The sequence below is a fragment of the Felis catus genome, chromosome B2, assembly GCF_018350175.1.
Source record: "Felis catus isolate Fca126 chromosome B2, F.catus_Fca126_mat1.0, whole genome shotgun sequence".
Taxonomy (NCBI): Eukaryota; Metazoa; Chordata; class Mammalia; order Carnivora; family Felidae; genus Felis; species Felis catus.
The window spans coordinates 99,094,552-99,115,331 of NC_058372.1; the positions used below are offsets into that span (position 1 = coordinate 99,094,552).

Consider the following 20,780-nt stretch of genomic DNA (forward strand, 5'->3'; position numbering starts at 1 on the left):
AGGTCTCAGTGTGCCTAGCATCTGGGGCTGTGCACCTGCGGGAGAGGACCCCGGAGCTGTCACCACCAAGGCTGACAAGAGTAGCCTTCTAGCAAGGGGCTGCTGCCTTTCAGCAGAGGACGTGAGGAGCACCGATGAGCACAGTGGTTAGAGATGAAGGCTAGGCCTCCTTTTGCAGCAAGGGTGGTGGGAGGGATGAAGGGCTGGGGGATCGCAGTGGTCTGGAAGAAACGCAAGTGGGATCCCTCTAGTCAAAAGGAAGCACTAATCATGAAGTCCTTTCTAGAGTTCCAAGTGCCCCACCTGTACTTATCACCACTTAGAAACCTTACAAAGCCTTGCTATGATTCTCAGGGGGAGAATAGCGCTCAGGGTGCAGGGTGGGGAAGGGGGTGGGGGGGGGGGAGAGAAGCCCCATCTGCTGGGAGGGTAGATGTCTGGAGTCAGGAAAGACGCTGGGTGTCTAGGCACAGGGGTTCCCGCAGTGCTTAGACTGGGCCTTTAAACCCCCTTTTATGATGCGGAAGGAGGCAAGGGAAGGTTCTAGGGACAGATAAATGCACCATTCACGCATACACATTGTTCTTCACTCAGATATTGCCAGGATCTGAATGTGTGTGTTCCCCTCCCCCATATTCATAGGTTGAAATCCTAATGACCAAGGTGATGGTATTAGGAGGTGGGGCCTTTGGGAATAGCTTAGGTCATGAGGGTAGGGCCCTCCTGAATGCGATCAGTACTCTTCTAAAAAAGACCTCACAGAATTCCCTAGCCCCTTCCACAATGTGAAGACCTGGAGAGAAGGCGCCAACCCTGAAGAGGGCCTTTACTGGAAACCAACTCTGCTGGCACCCTGACCCTGGACTTCCAGCCTCCAGAACTGTGAGCAATAAACTTCTGTTCTTTATAAGCTACTCAGTCTGTGCCATTTTGCTATGACAGCCCAAACAGACTAAGACTAGGTATTATGACAGGAACTGTCTGTCACCCACCCCCCCCCAAAAAAAAAACCCTAAACAGGCTAGCCCTGATACACTTTAGTGCAAATGGGGGGGGTTTGCCCCTGGATGGGGTGGCCTGGGTGACCTGGGGTTGAAAAGCTAGGAGGAGTGGGGGAGCAAGCAGGTCAGTCAGCATCAAGCCAGGTGTGTGAGCTTGGGGAAGAGAAGCCCACCCTGGCATGGGGGTCTGAGATAAATGCGGACACTTCGTAAGTGATAAGCGTTATTCCAGGTCCGATGTGATTAGCCTCACATCGTGGCACAAAGCCCAAGAGCCCACAGTCTTACCGTCTAGACAGGTCCGTGCCTCCTTGTAGTAGCTAAGTGCCCTGCAGCTTTCTAGACTTAAGGAATCCTCACTGATTTCCCACAGGCTGTCTTGTTCTCAGCTGCCAGGTTCATGGGCGTGCAACCTATGCAGTCTTAGAAGGGCCTGCGCTTGGGGGCGCCTGGCTGGCTCAATCGGTGGAGCGTGTGACTCTTAATCTTGCGGTTGTGGGTTCAAGCCCCATGCTGGGTGTAGAGATTACTTAAAGATAAAATCTTAATTTTTTTTTTTTTAAGAAGGGCCTATGCTTGGCTCAATGCTCTGCTGACACAGTCTTGAAATTCTTTAATAAATGTTGAACAAGAGGGCTCACATTTTCATTTTGCACCAAACCCCACAAATTATGTAGCCAGTCTGCCCTGAGGGGCACCCTTTTCTGGGAATGCAGCCTTTTCTTATAGCTGTTCTTGCTCTGTGAAGGCTGATCAGGCAGACAGTCTAATCAGAGAAAGCCTGAGAACATTAACATATCTTCCCAGGTAATGCCTTCCGCCACCCCCCTACTTTCCTTTCTTCTCTGAAGTAGATGGTGATTATCACGTGGTCAAACAATATTCATTGAGCATCAGCCGCCCTGTGCCAGACACTGGTCAACACAGACATGAATAAAACCTTGACTCTCCCGGGGCGCCTGGGTGGCTCAGTCGGTTGAGCGTCCGACTTTGGCTCAGGTCATGATCTCGTGGTCCGTGAGTTCGAGCCCCGCGTCGGGCTCTGTGCTGACCGCTCAGAGCCTGGAGCCTGTTTCAGATTCTGTGTCTCCCTCTCTCTCTGCCCCCCCTTTCATGCTCTGTCTCTCTCCGTCTCAAAGATAAATAAACGTTAAAAAAAAAATTAAAAAAAAAAAAACCTTGACTCTCCCAAGAAGTGCACAGTCTGGCGGCAGAGACAGACACATGCAAAATAACTTTGGCAGGTAAATGCTGAAAATTAGGGAGAGCAATTCTTTTCAGGAAGTACTGAATTATGAAATCATAAATTATAAGCACAGTTAAGTACAAACGCCTCCCAGTTGTGCCTGGTCGTGTCCTTGCATCAAATGACAAAGTGCCTTTCCAGGTCTCCCCTGCTGTCTGCACAGCAACGCAGAGCTTCAGGCAGGCTTGTCCAGGTCTGGGGTTTAAAACTCCCCATGTCTTTCTCACACGGCCACTCACAAGTGTGCCAGCATCTGGCCCAGGAGCCTCTTGATAGAAATGATAAAGTTCACCCATCATGGTCTTCCTCTAAATCAGGGATCAGGAAACTCTTTCTATAAGGGGCCAAACAGCAAATATTTTAGGCTTTGCCGGCCATACAGTTTCCACTGCAATTCCTCACCCCCTGCTGTAGCTCAAAACAGCCACAGACAGTGAGTAAACCAATGGTCGTGGCTGTGTTCCAACGAAACTCCATTTACAAAAATAGGTTGCAGGCTAGATTTGGCCCACAAGGCTGTAGTTTGCTGACCCCTGCTATATTTGATTCGAATTTGGAGGCAGACTGGCCGAGAAGAGACTGTTTACTTGAAATAATGCAAGATTATGATATCTAAATTATAACTAATTTTGTCATCTGGGTGACTTGGGCAAATATCAGTCAGGATTCCAGCAGGATACAATAGGCTCCTTCCAACTGGCTAATCCAAGAAGAATTCAATAGACTATCTATAAAGGCATGGGCAGGGTTTAAGGAAACCAGTAACGAATAATGCAGTATCTATGACAGGTAGCACCAGAGAGACTTTACAAATCCTAAGCCTGAAGGAGCAAGGAGCAAGAGGAATTTATGGAACCCAGAGAGGGAAACTTTATGGAGCAGGCATTTAATAAAGGAACAAAGCCAATCCAGGGTGCCTGGGTGGCTCAGTCAGTTAAGGGTCTGATTCGGCTCAGGTCATGATCTTGTGGTCTGTGGGTTCGAGCCCCGCATCGGGCTCTGTGCTGACAGCTCGGAGCCTGGAGCCTGCTTCAGATTCTGTGTCTCCCTCTCTCTCTCTGCCCCTCCCTTGCTCACGCTCTGTCTCTCTCTCAAAAATAAATAAACATTAAAATTTTTTTTTTCAAAAAGGAACATAGCCAACCCTGTCACATCCAGTCCTATTATATATGCACACCAACTGTCAAAGCCAAGAGAAGGCAGAGAAGAGGGAGGCTATGGTTGTCCATGCAAAGTCAGCCTCTGGGGGTGCAGAGGAGGAGGAGAAGAGTGGATGGTAGATCTGGAGAGACAAATAGAAGGTCTCCTGCACAGCATTCTTTGGAAAGAAGCAATGAGACTCGACCAGGGAGTCATCCATTGATTCAGTGGGCATTTGTGCCTCGTGCCAGGCTCTGGGTTACAATTTAATACAGCTATAACCCAATAAACGCAATGAAGTTCTATAGGGGCTCTGATGGAAATTTCCATAGGGTAAGTGGGGTCACGAAGAGATTGAGGATGTAAACATAGCTCCAAACTAAACGCCAAAAACACAAGTGCAGATTGCGGAAATCTGTCTCTACTGCAAGAAACCCAAAGGCTTCATGAAAGAGACACCTTGAAACACAGCAGAAGCCACTCACCCTTCACTAACACATAAAAATAACTTCACAGATCAATAATGGTGAATCCATATAGCAGGACTATAGAATTATCTTCAGAATCCACAGACAAGATCCTGACTGCAAGCTCCTATTTCTCGTTTCCAACTGATTGTCGACCCCGATGAAGCTAAACATGGCAGCTGGAACAGCGACTATCCGTTGAGGAATCTCAAGTGGAGACATGATAGGAATATACAGCAAAGAGATGCCCCAGAAATGCTCTGGCTTAATGCTTTGCTCGAGCTGTTTAAAAAACACTTCACATAAAGTAATGTTCCTCCTGGAATCAGTCTGACAGCAGTTCGTGATTATTACCCCAAGGAAACCACTAGCTTTTATCATCTCTTTCAATTATCATTTGTCTTAATTCTCTGGTACATACATCAATATTTGTCCCTCCAAACATCCCACACGCAGAACTCTCTGAGCACCTTAGAACACCAATGGCCGGTATTAAATAGAACAAGGCAAACACACCCACCCACCAAATCTTTTTGTTTTAAGAAAATGTGTCATGATTTTACCCCCAAGCCATTCCCTAAATGCCAGGATACGCTATTACCCACATGCTGCAAATATCATGTGGCCAGAACGATGCTACCCCCATCACTCCCAGGAGGTGGAAACACGGATTCCCAGTCCTGTCTGCCACCCCTGCTTCCCCTCGGGATGGGGCAAGGAGCTGCTTCGGCAGAAGGGGGTGGACGTACTGTCATTTGAGGCTGGTCTGTCTGTCCCCAGCAGACCTGGGCTAAAATGTCAAATGGGGCACACACAATGAGCGGCCACCGAGAAGTAAGCCTCCTCCTGAGCCAACCCAGGGAGGAGGGTCCCTCTACTCCATTGCAGTCCAAGGTCCTGCTCCCTGAACCACCAGGCCACTCCTATAAAGGAGCCCCTCCCCAAGCAGGGACAAGCGGCACAAGGAAGACAAGGTCCCAGATCTCTGAGGCAAGGAGGCAGCCTCCACTTTGTTTGTCAAGGCTCTATCTGCCACTTTCTTCAGGCAATGTGCATTGAAAAGTGAGCCGGCCTCCTCTAATATGTTTTGAGTGCATAGAAAACATTTCCAAAAGTTACGATTTAGGACAGCGAAAGATATACACCGCGAACTCATGTCGCTCTCAGGCTATTTTGCAGACATCTGAAATTCTGCTTTCCACAGGGCAAAAAGTGATCACTGAGTCAGTCTCAAAAAGACCACAAGCATCGCCATGAGGCTTTCAGATGTTTTTTATGATTTATGATTTCGGCATTAAATTTGTTTCTTGAAAACAAAAATGATTCTTTCAAGCCAAAGGAGCTGAATTCCAAGATTTTACTATTAAAAGATAATACAAGAAACAAGGCAATGTTTTAACATGCTCTTTTGCCTACCAGCCTACACGTATGCACATAATAGAAATGCATTAATTCGAGACCGTAAGCCCCAAGCAAGACTGACTGCATTTAAAAAAAAAAAAGTTATTACAAAAAAAGCAGACCCACCCATGACCTAGAAAAGAGAGCCATCAATTCCGCCTGGTGCAAAAGCTTTCCTTGTCTTGAAATGTGGAATAACGGCTTCTTTTTTCGTAGGCAGTTTCCCCACACCCATGAGTGACCTCAAGTAGCTCCCGTAGAAATTGTCAAACAAGGAACAGTACCACGACTGCACATTTTTCAACGTATTTGTGTAAAATACAAACATAAGCCAAAGGAAGGCTTCTAATGGCCCATTCCTCTGTACTTCAATGCGACAGGTCTTTAGGGATGAAATAGTAGGATGAGTGATGTAAAGGGTGTTTCTTTACCGTGCTGGATAATTGGCAGAGTGATTGGGACATTTTTATAAAGTTGCAATACTCCTAAGGGCACATTCTCACAACTAGGAAGCTCCAGAAAGGTTTTAGAACCAGCAATTTTATATCGGGAGAGATGGCTAACAACTGAAGCTCTGCGTCTTTTCTGTGGAAAAGAACAAGGTTGTGAGTCCTTGAGGCAAACTAAACCATCCACTGAGCATGTGTGGATGTGTCCATGTCGGGGAAGCCTAAGCTTTCTGGGAGGAACAAGCCCAAAACAAGAAAAATATATCTATTTTGCAATCTTGTGCTAATTAAGAGCATCCGTTAGTGGGCAGGAAAACAACGATTGAAGGAAATTATTTATTCCTTTTTAGGAGAAGGGAGTTGTGGGAGTTGTAGAGTCAGTCCCCAGCAGGACATGCGACCAGGCACAGCTGAGAGCGTGCAAGCATCAGCCACAACCTTTCTGTAACATCCTCAGATAATCACGGTCTTTAGGACTTGGCCTGAGTGAGTGTGCAGGGCTCTGTGAGTCTCTGGGGTGGCAGGGAACACGCATTCCCCTCTGCATGCTCAGGCCCTTTTTCTCAGTCAGTCCTGCTTCAAAAAGAGCAGGGGTCAGTTACACGTTTTGTGGTGACATTTAAAATTCAGGTACCCGGTGCAAAAATGTCATTAAAACAAAGGAATCTCAGTTTCAGTTCTGGGTAAGATGTGTAAGCACACCCCCACCCTGTGTCTTGCACTGAATCAGCACTAAAACCTGGACCGAACACACAGAGCAGTGATTTGAGGAATCTGAAAAGTAAACACGAGCAGGCAGATTGGAGAAGAAGACCAGAATTCAAAGTACCACTGAACGAGCAGTGAGGTCACCAATGTTTTTTCTTCTGAGGTCCTCTTTCCTGGCCCCCGCTCGAGACAGCCACACACTGGAAGCAGGCACTGGCACAGACCAAGAGCATCGGGAAAAGCCCTCCAGTTCAGGCTCCAGCAGAGAAGGGGCCTCCTAATGCTCAGAGACAGTGAGAAAATCCTTCATTTTCCTCTCTCTCTCTCTCTTTTCTCCCCCTCTATTCTAGCATCCCAATGCCTGGGCCATCCCACTGCAGTGGTGGAAGTCAAGCAGGGGGCCACAGGCACCTAAAACTCTAGAGGAGAGGGCAGCTCACCCTTTTATCTGTGGCTATCACCCCAAGAGGATGGGGTAAATGCCCCAGCGAGTGTTTTCTGTCTCTTTCTTCTGTTATCTTGGCCTTGGACTCAGGCACAGTTACCAGAGGTATGCAGTACAGCATGAGTAGAGCAGGAATAACTAAAGCCCACCCTTTCTGGTCAGGGGTTCAGAAACCACAAGGAACCAGAAAATACTGGGAAAATCGTGGAAAAGGAAAGGAACCCCATAAAGTGGTTTATGAAGCCCTGGGCCGTAGGAACATGGATCTGACCCTTGTTAGCATATCAAAGGCTTTGGGAGCCAAGGCGACTGACCTTTGGGTCAGGGTCCCAGACTGGACACTGGGTGGCATGCATGTGGGAGAGGTCTGAAAAAAAACATGGCAAAGACTTTGAAAACAGGACTGATACTGAAATTACGATCCACAGAAGGCCGGCTGAAATGTGAGGCCTCAATCCAACCAGATTGCCTGTGAAAACAAATATATCAACCGTATCTATGGTATTTAATCTCAGAGTTTATGAGTTATGACTCAGAGTCTCATAATATAATATGCAAAATGTCCAGGATATAACCCAAAACTACTCGGCACATGAAGAGGATCCGAACTGGCGTGGGAAAAAGACAATCAACAGATGCCAATACAGGCATAACACAAATGTTGGAATTATTTGAAAAAAATTAAATGCAACTGTTCTAGAAAAACTCCAAGAAGCAAGGACATACATTCTTGAAACCAGTGGAAAGACAGAAAGCCTCAGCAAAGAAATACGAGATATAAAGAGCCAAATGGAAACTTCAGAACTGAAAAATGCAATAACCAAAATAAAAGTCTCATGGATGGACTCAGCAGCAGAATGGATAGGACACAAGGAAAGGTCAGTGAACTTGAAGACAGATCCATAGACAGTATCCAATCTGAACAACAGAGAGGAAAAAAAATGATTTTTTTGGCGGGGGAGGGTGGGTAGTAAAAAGAGCCTCAGGGACCTGTAGGACAATATCAAGAGGTCTAACTTTCAGATTAGACTCCCAGAGGAGGAAGAGTAAGAATGCAGTGCAGAAAGGAAAAAACAAAATTGAAAGATAGAATGGCTAAAAAGATGCCCAAATTTGATGACAGCTCTAAACATAAAGACTCAAGAAGCTCAGCGAGCCCCAACCAGACTCCAAGAAACCCCTGCCCACACACATCATAAGCAAACTGTTCCAAACTGAACATGACGACAGAAGCCGAGTCTAATCATCTCGTGATGGACTCGACTCGGTGGTGGGTCAGGGTCCGAATGGCGAGGTGGGAAAGGCAGAGCCCCTCCCCTAGGGACCTCTTCCCCAGAGGTCCCCTCCCTGTGGAGGCACAGTCCTACCTCTCCAAGTCCATCTGCTAAATGCCTCTGGCAGCAGACGGCACACATGCTGAAACCCAAATGCAGAGCAGCATTTTGAATCCTTTCCCCATCAATCTGCTGCCTCTGCAGCATTACACAGAGTGTAGGTTGGGAGGCAAGGGAACCAGAAATCAAATCAACTCTGACAAGAAAAAATGCACTATAATTCAAGCAGGCCCTGATAACTTTTAGGAAGGAATTAAGGACAAGGAAGAAAAGATGCTCAGCTCTAGATTGAATCTCTAAGTTACCCTGGTAAGGTGGAAAGAAATGCCAAACAAATTTGAGCTGGGTTTTGTTCTTCAACCGACATCTTTAAATTCACCATGTTTTCTGTGTGTGTGTGTGTGTGTGTGTGTGTGTGTGTGTGTGCATGTGTGTCAAAATAGTTCAAGTCTGGGTGAGATTGGAACCCCCGAGGGAATAGCTAAAAGAATAAAACATATTGTATTTTGGGTTTTTCTCATAGACAGTAGAAAGAGCAGCCAAATTCCTGGATAGATCCAGTGAAAGGCAGAGGCTCTCATTTGGTTTCATGATATAGAAACTACACAGCATCTACATGCCGAGTAGGAACTCAAATGTCAAATCATGTTTCTCACTGGGGTAACACATAACCAGGAAAGGAGGGAGGAGTCTCATTTGTCTGTAAGATTATAGAAGAAAGGTTGCCTAAGAAATCACACAGGAACTGGAAGACAACATTAACCACATTTTTAAGGATTCGTGTTCTCTAGCTCTCTCACAAACACACACACATATACACACGCATGCACACACACTTCCACATATATGCATGCCCTATTCAAAACATATAGGGGACCCAGACCTTCTGGAAGTCAAAATCCTAGAAGTTTGGGGGACCTGGGTGGCTCAGCTGGTTAAGCGTCTGACTCGTGATCTTGGCTCAGGTCATGATCTCACAGTTTGTGAGTTCAAGCCCGCATTGGACTCCTCACTGACAGTGGAGAGCCTCCTTGGGATTCTATCTCTCCCTCTCTACCCTTCCCTGTTTGCTCTCAATCTCTCTCTCAAATAAATAAACTCAAAAATTTCCTAGAAGCTTAACATCATCTGAATCAACATCTTCTAGGAGTTCGTGGACTTAACTTCAGTTAGAAAACTCCAGCCAGTTAACATCTCCCCATTCACCAGCTCCCGAATCATCAGCCTCAGGATAGAAAGTCTGCAGCACCCCCTATAAACCCATTTTAAGGATCCTTAGATCCTGAGTAGCTGTCAAAGACAAAGGAGAAGTAGAGGGTGGGGAAAACAAGAAAACTACCTGAATGGAGGGAATGGAATCAAGGAATCAAGAAGGGAAGACAGGAAAGGGGGTTACAAGAGGAAGGAGGGGATACCCCCCCCAATACCTGAATAGCTACCTCTATCCTCCCCACAAGGTCACTTGGGACTCAGAGTTGTCCATGAGGGGTGCCTAAGGCCTCTTTGGTGCCTCTCAGCCCACATCGGTCCTCAATCCTCAGGCCAGCCCACAGATCTCCCCATGGTTCCCTCACTGTACTCCCAAGACTTCCAGTCACATCCATACGGATGCCCCATTAGCCTCCCAGCCCTAGAGCCTCTAAGGAGGCTCTGGGGAATAATGTCAAGCAGAATGCCTGTCAATGGTAAAGCTCAGTGCTGTTGAGCAATTTTACAGAGAAAGGGTTTCAGTTCTAGAGTCTAAACAAGATGTGATTTTCATTACTAAAGAGAATTAACATGTGTCACCCAGAGTCACCAAGTGCGGAGAAACAGGGGTCGTGGCAGAGAGAATGTATCCAAGAGGCCGCACTGAGCATCTGAGTCACAGAGCTGCGGCACCCTGCAGCCACGCTGAAGGCTGACACATGGAACAGCAGCCGAGTGTGGCACAGCACATGGGTGGGAAGCAAAACCTTTCCTGGAAATCAATGGTAGACACTGCATGGTGCCTTTGAGAAAGGGCATAAGCAAGCAAGGCATAAGGTCCTCTGCCGTGGGTAGGAGAGCCCAGGGTAGGTCGAAGGAAAAGAGCACAGCAGAGTCCAGGAGCCCAGCCAAACCACCCACCATTTTGCACATGGTTCAAGGGCATCATCAGTTTTCTGATGAGGCTATCACGCCCCATTGAACACAAGCCATCAGTTGCACACAATTACACACGTATGCACACACGTATGTATGATTTATGGGTTCTCAATACATTTTCACTCATTATTAAATCTCTGTCATTTTCATATTGTCCATACTGCCACTCTCTGGTCCTTTTTGATTGTGATATAGTTTTAGGTAGCCTGAGTGAATCCTACTGACAATTAAAAATAAGACTCTGGTGCTGGGACATTCCTCTCATGAGTCTGTATTTATAGAACATTCTTCTGTCTGAATGCACTGTAAGTTATAGTGCCTGACAAGCAGAAGCAGCCCAATAAGTGTTTCTTTTCCATCTATGGGAGGCTGCCAGCAGTATAACACAAGGCAGGGCAAGCTCGTGGCACAACTCTGGAACCAAAAGCACTTAAGCTTCAAACCTAAATGGAAGGAAAGATCTACAATCTTTATCACTAACTGGCCCTTTTTAGGAACATGAAGCATTGCTGAAAGAAGCAGACCTTTATAGAGGTCAGTTGGGTTTGCCACCATGGAACTTTCTGGACTCAGAGCTCTCTGGTGAATGAGAGCAAGAATCCCCGAGGTTAGAAGTGGAGCCGTCAATGTGGCAGCCGACCTTGGCCCAGTCCCCTTCCCCATTTCAGACTGGAAATAACAAGAGTAAAGGGGACAAATTGGGCAAATAAATACAGCAGATCTAAGCTGATGAAAATGTTGACCATATTTCTTAATGGTATGAGAAAACAAGACTGGCAGTCCTTATGTTAAAGAAAAACAAACAAACATCTTGGAAGAGCTTAAAAAGCAAACACATTATAGGCGCACCTGGGTGGTTCACTCGGTTAAGCGTCCAACTCTTGATTTTGGCTCAGGTCAGGATCTCATGTCTGTGAGTTCAAGCCCTCCTGAGGCTCTGCACTCACAGTGCAGAGCTTGTTTGGGAATCTCCCTCTCCTCTCTCTCTGCCATCCCCCACTGCCCCTGCTCGCATACATTCTCTCTCTCAAAATAAATACATAAACATTTAGGAAAAAAAAAAGCAAATACATTCTAGAATCTAGAAGACAGAAACTATTCTAGCTTTTATTTTTACTTGTTTTATGCATGCAGAGAATCACTGTATTCAAAGAGAGCTTAAGGATGAGCTAGACCCCTTCATATTATAATTGAAGAAATCAAGATATCAAGATATAATTGAAGAAAATCAAGCTCAGAGAGATGAAATGACATATCGATGTCACATAGGTAGGAGGAGTTGGGCTGTGACTCAGAGCCAGACCTCTAGGCAACTAGTCCCATACTTGCTCTGCTACATTATGCAGCCCCCATCCCAGGTCTCAGAGTTTTATCTTCCCCATAGGAAGTTTATACTTTTCCTATTAGTATAGACTTTATATGTTATTTTAATCCACTGAAATTTTGAGGATGTTTGTTACTGCAGCATAACCTATCCTATCCTGACTGATACAGGTACCTACAAGGCGCTAGGTAAAAGATGGTTATCATTGTTGGGTATGAATCCCCACAGAACTCTCCCAATGCCACAACGTTAGAGATTGAATGGTAGGCTGTAACAGAACGTTGGTTTTATGGATATTCCCAGGGAAAGAAAAGGAGTATAATCAAAGATAATTCACTGCCAAGACTCAGAGAAGTTAGGAGGTGCTCAGATAAATACTATAAGGAACTTTTTAGGATTTTATAGGGCCTTCTAGGATTATAAAACAAACCCTATTCTCTGGTCTGCTCCATAACTGCATCCTGTCCTGAACATACCTTTCCTCTCCTACCAACAATCCTCTCTTTTATTCACTAGTCAGTTCAAATTCCACTCATTTTGTCTCATGTACTTCCCCCAAACTTCCTATTCACTCAAGCCTTTACTGTGTGCAAGATAAACTATGCAAAGCAGGTTCTTCAGCAATTATTGCTTGCACTTCTCATTTTATATTTAATCAAATGTTTGCTGTAATCTGTTGCAAGTACGTTGGTCTTGTTTCTCTAACCAGACTACAAACCTCATGAGAACACCATGTATTTTACTTCGTTTACAGTCCCCCACATAAGTGATTCCAAGGGACATTTTTATATTGATTTAAATGCCAGGGAGGAAAGAACATGACATAATTCTTGGGATTGAGGACAATTTTTTTAAATAACTTTGGATGAAAGTAGGGATATCCACTAGCTGGGTTTCATAGTAATACCTCAATCTAGCCAAATATAAATACTACTTATTTATTTATTTAGATGGAATCAAGTTATCAACCTTAAATGTGTGATAGATAAAAAGGGCAACAACGATTTATGTACCGGTTGTAAAATTGAATCGGAACCTGTGCATATATATTCTATACCTTGAAATCATCAAGTTAGGTGTTATCCAAACCTATTTGTTAAGAAGAGAACTGAGATTTTTCTACTATATAAAGTTTGTTTTCATAATCCCAAAGCTGTTGACCTGTAACCTCGAAACTATAAACACTTGCTACAGTCAATGTTATTTGTTAAATGCAAAACTATGTTTGACTCAAAAGGCCGATCCCACAAAGCCTTGAAGGGATGCCCCTTCTGTTCATAACTGGTCCAGTCCCCCTCATCCCACCTGCACAACTATGCATGCAGATTCTCTTAAAGGTAAACAAATGCATTCCTCCTTGTAGGAATTCATTTTACAAATAAAGTAACTCCAACATACTTGAAAACATGTGAAGTTTTGCTCTTCTTCAACATTTCTTACAGTGGGAGCATTCTTAATCTCTCTACAAAACTAACTTGTCAGGGGCACCGGGGTGGCTCAGTCGGTTAAGTGTCTGACTTTGGCTCAGGTCATGATCTCACGGTTCGTGGGTTCGAGCCCTGCATCGGGCTCTGTGCTGACAGCTCAGAGCCTGGAACCTGCTTCAGATTCTGTGTCTCCCTCTCTCTCTCTCTGCCCTACCCCACTCATGCTCTTTCTCTCTCTCTCTCAAAAATAAATAAACATTAAAAAAATTAAAAAAAAAACTAACTTGTCAGATCAACGGACATTCAGCATCGTCTCTACCTGTGTTCTCCTGCTACCAGTGTAGCTGTATTTTCACCAGGAGTGACTTGGTTTGTTCCCAAACCAATTTACATCAGTTGCACAAGTTATTGAACTTCTATAATTTAATTAAAATTAGGTAAACTGATGAAACCTGTGCACAGAAAGAAAACAGTTCTCTTTTCTACAGAAACCAAGTCAATAAAAGCTAGGTACTATTTTTAAATGCCGTTGCGTTAGGTATGAGTAAAGCAACTGTAAAACGGAGTAACAAAATCACTGAAATCTAAAGGTGTTTTGCACGTAGGTTGCCTCACAAGTGTTAAGTTCTTGCCCCACTTTGAAGAAACCAAAATTGGAAAAGGGTGATGCAGTTCAGATGGGTTTTTGCAAGAAAGACCAGAGCTCCAATCAGGAGCCAAACTCACAACAAAAGCCTGGCAAACAAATGTGCATGCGTGTTTTGAGTTAAAGCAGACTGTGTGTATGCTTTTTGTTAATCACTGCTTTAACTACCTTCTACATAACTGACCAATTACTGCGAATCAGTGACTTTCCATAGGAGGCTTCTACTCACCTTGCTAAATAAATGGTTGTAGAGATTCCACACGCACACAGAGACAGGGCGATGTTATTAATCAACTTAGAAAGATGCTACACTAATGCCAGTGTGTAGCTGGAGAAATACAAACATAAAGCAGGACTGTGGACAAGGCAGAAGAGTGGAAGAGATGACCGCAACTTCTTTTATGTTTGTTTCTCAAGAAGCTACCAAGTTTTCTGTCTTAAAAAAGGGTTGTTTTTTTTTTTTTGACATTCAACATTTTTACAATATAAAACAAGCACTTATTTACAAATGAGGTAACATAAAAATCAATACGAGGGAGGAGCCATTGGCTACTACCCTGAAAACAAAACATGGCTCTTCTCCTAGGTGCAGTTTAAGGAGACCAAGGAAGGCAGAACTGGCCACGGATAGGATTGTCGCCTCAGCACCACCTCCCGGCGTGGGCTGGTGGGGGCCCCACCCTCCAGGCTGTTGGGCAGGACCCCGGGCTCCACCTCCTGAGGCTCAGCCCAGCTGGCAGTGAGGTGATTCCAGGAGACAAAAGCCCAGCACATCACACTGGGGCAGCTCTCACTTAAAGCTGAACATTTGCGGGGCACCTGGGTGGTTCAGTCGGTAAAGCCTCCGACTTCGGCTCAGGTCACGATCTCGCGGTTTGTGAGTTCGAGCCCCGCGTCGGGCTCTGTCCTGACAGCTCAGAGCCTGGAGCCTGTTTCGGATTCTGTGTCTCCCTCTCTCTCTGCCCCTCCCCTGCTTGTGCTCTGTCTCTCAATAATAAATAAACGTTTTTAAAAAAAAAAAAAAAAAAACCCTGAACACTTGCTGCGGATGCTTCTCCACCAGGTTTAGGAGTCAACCATCTCAATCATAATTGACAAGTCTTAACCCGGCACCCACCCCCGTGAGGGAGGGAGTGGTCCTTCACAGGAGGCCTGGGGTAGGGGAGCAGAGGTATCTGTATTCTGCAAACTCCTATGCCTGATTCTGATCCACTCCCAGATTAAGGGCTTCATGAGGCCCATGCTCCCCCTGAAATCAACTGCAAACAAATGTGTATGCAAACAGATGTTCGTGGTTCTGCAATGCTTGTCCATGGCTTCCATCGGATTGTTTTCATCAAATTTTGTAACTCCTGTCTACACAAGCCACAGGAAATTTGAGAAGAAACTGAACATAAGAATTCCCTACACAGAGCCTCCCTGTTGTATTTTTCTCTGTCTCTAATTTTTTTCCACCAAACTCCAATCTGTTCCTATTTCTTCCCTTCTATTTTTAAATTGAAAATTTCTGCCTTCAAAATAACTATAATCCAAAAACTCCTTGAATAAAAGACACAGAAAATTAAATTTCCAACTTCCCTTACTCACTTCTCCCATTCCTATATGGTTTTATTCTTTTTTTTAAAAAAATGTATAAACCTTAAGAGCACTTTTGATCTGTTTTTTTCTATTAAGTTAATGGCTTGTCCAAACATATGTACCTTTATTTTATTTTTTTTTCAACTTTTTTTTTTTTTTTTTGGGGGGGACAGAGAGAGACAGAGCATGAACGGGGGAGGGGCAGAGAGAGAGGGAGACACAGAATCGGAAACAGGCTCCAGGCTCCGAGCCATCAGCCCAGAGCCCGACGCGGGGCTCGAACTCACGGACCGCGAGATCGTGACCTGGCTGAAGTCGGACGCTTAACCGACTGCGCCACCCAGGCGCCCCCAAACATATGTACCTTTAATTATCAGCATCCTAGTTTACCTATATTTTTTAAATAACAAAATTATACATAGAGATAGTATTTTTTTTCCTGCTTCCTGTCTCAACCTATCACCATAATGAGAAAGGACACAATGTTATATGTGTAAACAGACTTCAATCTATGCTAGTGGTTTGGTTTTATAAATAAGAACATTCCCTGTCCAGGAATAAGGCCCAGGCATTCAGATTTTCCAAAACAATTCTCTGTATCCAGGGTACCAAAATGAAGTCAAACACTTAGGTTTCCAAACTGATGTAGCTCTCTGCTTCTGATTGAGGTTAATGTCCTATAAGTGCACATTAGTTAAATAAGCCTTTTTTTTTTTTTTTTACTATTTCTGTACAAAATGAATATTCACTATTCAAAAGAATATTCCCTATCATAATTATACAATCAGTTCAAATTTGTTCTTAAGCAATGGAAAGCATGCTTGAAATTCCACCCTGACAAAATAGCTAAAATTAAGCTTTAAAATATATTAATTGACTTGGAAAATATCTAAGAAGCCTTAATATCAAACCTAAAATCTATAGTAATCAACGTATTTTTCTGAGACCCAGATTTCAGCATGGATGTAGGGCATAGTATAGAGTAGAAAGAGTATTAAATCTGACCTGGTTTAAAACCTCTATTTACCTTGAAGCAGTAATTTAACAGAGCCCCTCTTGGTAGAAAGGAAATAACAACCATCTCACTCATAAGGCTATTATGAGAACCACCTAGGATAATGACACAGCAAGCTTTTGTAAGCTTGGGAAGAGTTGTTTATAAGTGGGGTATCCTGGGAGGCGCCTGGGTGGCTCAGTTGGTTAAGCGTTCAACTTCGGCTTAGGTCATGCTCTCGAGGTTCATGGGTTTGAGCCTCACATCAAGGCTCTGTACTGACAGCTCAGAGCCTGGAGCCTGCTTCGGATTCTGTGTCTCCCTCTCTCTCTGCCCCTCCCTTGCTCACACTCTGTCTCTCTCTCAAAAATAAATAAACATTAAAAAAACTTTAAAAGTGAGGTATCCGTATAACTGCTGTTCTCTTTAACACAAATGCCCAAGAGGAGCAAACACACAGACACTACATTTCTGCTAAGCATGCCCATCCCCATCAATGAGCACCAACAGGCCAAGGGTCCAGGATTCTCCCACAGTGAATATATCTTTAACTGAACAGAGAAAAGCATGTAGTTTCACCCTGGTCATAAATTCCATGGGCCTTTACTTTTACTGGAGGTATATTTCACATACTATAAAAGTTGCCATTTTAAACAATTGAGTGGTTTTTTATATATACACAGGTTGTTCAACCATCAACACTTTTTAACTGCAGGATATTTTCACCACATCAAAAAGAAACCCCATTCCAGGAGCAGTCATTCTCCATTCTCTCCTCCCCCCAGCCTCTGGCAACCACTGATCTACTTCCTGTCTCTATAAATTTACCCACTCGGGTGATTACATTAAAATGGAGAGATGCAATATGTTATTTCTTGTAACTGTTTGCTTTCACTTAGCATAATGTTTTCAAAGTTTATCCACATTGTGGCATGTATCAGGACTTCTTTCTTTTTTATGGCTGAATAATATTTCACTTCATGGATATACCACGTTTTGAGTATCCATTCATCAGCTGGTGGACATTTGGGTGGCTTCCCACTTCTGGCTCTTCTGAATAATGCTGCTATAAACATCTATGCACAAGCTTTGTGTGAACCTATGTTTTCAGTTCTCTTGGGTATATCCCAAAGAATGCACTGGCTGGGTTATTTCCAGGAACTCTTGAACCCTAATATTCATGTCAGCACCCTCTGTGTGACTCATTTTCACGGCAGACAGAAGGCAATGTAGTTCACCAGGGAGCCCAGAAAATCAAAGGAGGAGATGAAGACATGCATAAAGGAAAAAGGGGAGTTCTGCGTGAAGCAATACACTGCTGGTCCCAAAAAATGTCCTAATCATATAATTCCCCACACCCTACAAAAGCAGCAGCCATAGTTAGGATGAGGGGACCAACACTGGAACTAATTTGGCACAATCCTCCTAATAATAAGAACAACCAACATGTAATGAGTGCTCACTGCATCCAAGGCACTGTGCTAGGCACATTACATGGGTGGTCTACCAGTTGAGAAGATGGGGAAACATGATTTTTTAAAACAAACACTGATTGCAGCCAATTCCCACCAGAGTGGCATAATTCATCTCTAGGCCAGGCCTGCAAGGAGAGAGAAAACCAGAAGATAAACTGCCTGAGTAAGAAAATGAGATGTGTCTGGAATTTTCTGGAAACTCAACAGAGTAGAATGGGAGTGGAGCTTGAAGCCTTGAAAAGGGAAGAAAGGAATTAAAGTATAGGCAAGAGAAGGCAGGATCAATGGTGCACGAGTCTAAGAAGCAAATACAGCCAGTAAGAAATCCTCAATGGCCAAGAAAACTTTGAGCAATCAATTTTAAGTCAATTTCTGTTTTGAACTGCGTTAGTATCTCCCTCCATTACCCTGAGACCTTCAGCAAGGCCTGTGTGGGTGTCACACGGGGGGATTAAAAAATGGGCAGAGAGGGGAAAGCAGTGGCCCCAGGTAGAACACTGAGCAGGAATTCAGAGAGAGTGACCAGAAAATGTAAGCTCCAGATATTATCAGAACACTGGAGGGCAGAAAAAGTCCTGGACCCATCATAGCACATGGCTTGAGCCATCTTACTTACGGATGAAGGGCTATGACCTAAGATACTGGAAAAGAATCTTTGACTGGAAAAGTCATTTGATTGTCATAATACAGTCTGCTCCAAAAAAATACACTTGTGTTAGAAAAGGCGGGTAACTGGCAGTGGTAAACAAACACCAAGATTTAACTCTAATGTTCATTGCATGGCAATGGCCTTAAAACAAAGACCTTGAAAACTTTATAATGACATTCCTGTGAATAGTTAGAGGATTAAAACTTTTTCTCAGTGTCCCTGTTGGAAGTCAAGACCATTCTTCTCAGGAAGGTCAGTGGTCGCCCCAGGTGGAATGGTCATAGCTAAGTGGCCCTGGGTCCACTTCCATAGCAGGGGTTGGCAAAGGTTTTCTGTAACAATCAGATAATAAATACATTAGACTTTGTGAACCAAGAAGCAAAGTTAAAGATATTAAGTAGATACTTACATAACAAGAGAAAAGACAAATTTACACATTTTTATTTCTTAAATTCAAAATATAACAATTGTGTACATTTTTTGTAATATAGATCCACTAATGAGAAGAATGGAATTTTTTTTTTTTTTTGGCATTTTGCTTCACTAGGATTCAAAGTTAATGTTACCTGGGGTGCCTGGGTGGCTCAGTTGGTTAAGCATTCAACTCTCAATATTGGGTCAGGCCATGATCTCATGTTCATGAGATTAGGCTCTGTATTGGGCTCTGCGCTGACAGTGTAAAGCCTGCTTGGTATTCTCTCTCACCTTCTCTCTGTCCTCCTTCCCCACTTGATCTCTCTCTCTCTCTCTCTCTCTCTCTCTCTCTCTCTCAAAATAAATAAATAAACTTAAAAAAAACCCCACAAAGTTAGGGGCGTCTGGGTGGCTCAGTCGGTTAACCGTCCGACTTTGGCTCAGGTCATGATCTCGTGGTTCACAAGTTTGAGCCCCACATTGGACTCTGTGCTAACAGCTCAGACCTTGGGGCCTGCTTTGGATTCTGTGTTTCCCTCTCTCTCTGCCCCTCCCAGCTCACGCTCTCTCTCTCTCTCTCTCTCTCAAAAATAAATAAAAACATTGAAAAAACTTTAAAAACCCACAAAGTTAATGTTTTCTATCATAAGGTAGGTTGCAAGTGCTCATTTATAAAAACCATTCTTAGCTCATGGGCCATACAAAAACAGGCACAGGCCAGCCAGATATGGCTTCTGACCTCTGTTCTATAGTCACCAATGTTTGAAGCAAAGTCAATGCTGGGTGCTCTGTTCCAAGAATCTGTAGTGTAATACCTTGATTCAGAAATTAAACACCTCAAAAGGACTCTAGAGTAGCTCTCGAAAGATTCAGATGTTCCTCAAACACATAGGTCTAGCACTGCAATGATTGAAATAACCATCCTTTCAACCAATATTTACTGAGCACCTACTATGTGCTGGTACTATCATAGTCACAGGGGATGCAGTGGTGAGCAGGACAGATGAGCACCTGATCTTCACGGGGGATAAGACTGCAAACAAGAATAAAAGAAAGATGGAGGTTGGGGGGGGGGGGTCGTCCCTGGCTGGCTAGTTGGTGGAGCATGGGACTCTTCATCTCAGGGTTGTGGGTTCAAGCCCCATGTTGGGTGTGGAGATTACTTAAAAAAATCTTTAAAAAAAAAGAATAGAAGAAAGAAAAAACTGTGATCAAGTAGGAGTGCTATGGAGAAAATAAGAAGACATAACAAAAGAAATTGTGGATGGGAGCTACCTGGATAAAGTCATTTAGTAAGAAGTTCCTTTTGCTCAACATTCTCATCAACCCTTTTTTTATCAGACCTTTGGATTTTTTCCAGTATGATGGGGGTAAACTAGAATCCCACTGTGTTTTGATCTGCTTCCATGGTTTATTGGTGGAACTAACCATCTCTCTGTATACTCATATTGCTCTCTCATATATATATATATATATATATATATATATATATACATATATATGTATATATGTATGTATACATATACATATATATGTATATGTGTATATACATATATATGTATATATGTATGTATACATATACATATATGTATATATATTATATATGATGTACATAATATAATGTATATAATAATAATGTAACTATAATTATAATGTAATATAATTATAATAATATAATGTGTATATATATAATATATATAATGTAATCCCCTCCTTATTTTTCTGTTCAGTTGTCTCTCTCTCTCTCTCTTTATTTTTTTAACCTATGTGTATGGGGGGGGGTCTTTTGTTGGTGGTAGTGTTTTCATATTTTGGATATTAATCTTTTATTGGTGATACATATTCAATATCCTCTCCCAGCCTATGATTGTCTTTTAATTTGATTTTAATTTGTGTCTGGTAAGTAATCTACCTTACGTAAGAATTGGTTGTTAGCTACCTATCTCAACAGGCAA

The 20,780-nt window shown here is 43.5% G+C and overlaps 1 protein-coding gene across 4 annotated transcripts in view; it reads right to left on the minus strand.

Annotated features, from left to right (window-relative positions):
* The window catches only part of METTL24 (methyltransferase like 24), a 170,751-nt gene that overhangs the window by 137,900 nt on the left and 12,071 nt on the right, over positions 1-20,780 (minus strand). The gene's annotated exons all lie outside the window — the stretch shown is intronic.